Below are 1,808 nucleotides of genomic sequence, written 5' to 3' on the forward strand. Positions count from 1 at the left end.
GGCCGTGCTGATGTTGACGAAGCCTCCGGGCGTAGTCGATGTCGCGCAGATGTGGTGAGGCTCGCCGCGCGACCTTGCAGTGGCCTGGGAGGGGAGTCGATAGCAGAAGGGTGGCGCGCCCGACGCCGTTGCGTCCAGCAGCTCAGCAACACGCTCAAGCAGCGTGTCTCGGCTGCTCTCCATTAGCCTGCATCGCAGCAGCTCCCTGGCCACTGTGAGTGCCTCCCGCATGTTCGCTTGCTCCTGCCGTGAGTGCGGCGCTGTTGCTGTGGCGTGACTCGCTGCCCTCGCCGTGGCTCGTACTTGCCACGGGGTGAGGGTGGATGATGCCTGGCCGCGCTCTCCACGCCCGATGGAGCTTGGTGGCGCCCATGCTGCTTGGGGTGCGGGGTCGAGACTTTCATGGGCAGGCGACGCCATCCGGCCCGGCCAGGCTGCCCAGCGGTCGGATCCGTCCCTTGGGTCGCCAGACATCGTCGCCGGTGAACGTCGCAGAGCTGATTAGCGGAGAAGAAGCTCCAGCGCACCCCTACCTGGTGCACCAAATGTCGGATGTGGGGCTCCGGCTAACCCTTGAGGTTCGAACACTGGGGTGCGCGCGAAGTCTTTCCCTCCTACCGATCTACGCTCTATCTCGCTAGATCTCGCGGACGAACTCGACGAACTCACAACACAGAAAGACAAGGGGTTTGTACTGGTTCGGGCCACCGTTGTGGTGTAATACCCTACTCCAGTGTGGTGGTGGTGGATTGCATCTTGGGCTGATGATGAACAATATAAAGGAAGAACAGCCTCCTGAGGTTGAGGTGTTCCTGTGCGTATGAACTTGTGGTGTGTAGGTTCCCTCAAGCTAAGATGAGATCATCCTCCACTATGGTGGCTAGTCTTATTTATAGAGGCCCTGGTCCTCTTCCCAAATATCGAGAGGGAAGGGAATAAACAATGGCGGGCTAATTTGAAAGGGGACAGCTAGTACGAGCCATCCTGACAAAAGTAGTCTTCGCTTGCACAAAGCTCTGGTCTTGGGCTCCACGATGACCTCCGTCTTGCAGTCCATGGTCTTGGTCTTGTTGCACCGAAATGGCAACTTTTGCCTGATGCCTCGGTACTCCGCGGCTGCGCTTGCCTCCTTTGCACCAAAGAGGAAACAAGGACGCTGCGCGCGCTGGCGCCTGCCTGGTGTCGATCGTCATGGCTCATGTCACGAGAGCCTCGTGAGGTTCGCCTCGCCCTGATATCTTCGCTCCTCGCGAGCCTGCCTGACCAGACCGCTCCAGAGGAGGTCTTGCGTCGTCCGCCTCGCGAGGCTTGGATCCTCGCGAGGGTCTTGGATGCTTTGTTGATGAAGATGGGCTGTAATGCCTGCTGCTTGGCCACGCCGTGGACCGCAGGCAGGCAAGTCTAGGGACCCCCGTTCCCAGAACACCGACAGTCGGATCATATGGTGTTTTGCCCTCTCTATCTTGTTGTGATGAATTGAGTTTTCCCTTTGAGATTTTATTTTATTGGATTGAATACTTTTATGGATTTGGGAGCACTTGATATATTTCTTGCAAATGAATACTCGTGGTGACAGTGGGGTATCATATTGATTCACTTGATATATGTTTTGGCACTCAACTCATGGATTTCCGAGGTGACATTGGGGTAATCTACGCATAGGGGTTGATGCACATTCTTGTCTTTGTTTCTCCGGTAGAAATCTTGGGGCACTCTTTGAGGTTATTTGTGTTGGATTGAGTATTATGAATCTGAAATTATTTGGTGTTATTTTAGTACGAACTCTTGAATAGATCGATCAGAAAGAA

The sequence above is a fragment of the Triticum dicoccoides genome, chromosome 6A, assembly GCF_002162155.2.
Source record: "Triticum dicoccoides isolate Atlit2015 ecotype Zavitan chromosome 6A, WEW_v2.0, whole genome shotgun sequence".
Taxonomy (NCBI): Eukaryota; Viridiplantae; Streptophyta; class Magnoliopsida; order Poales; family Poaceae; genus Triticum; species Triticum dicoccoides.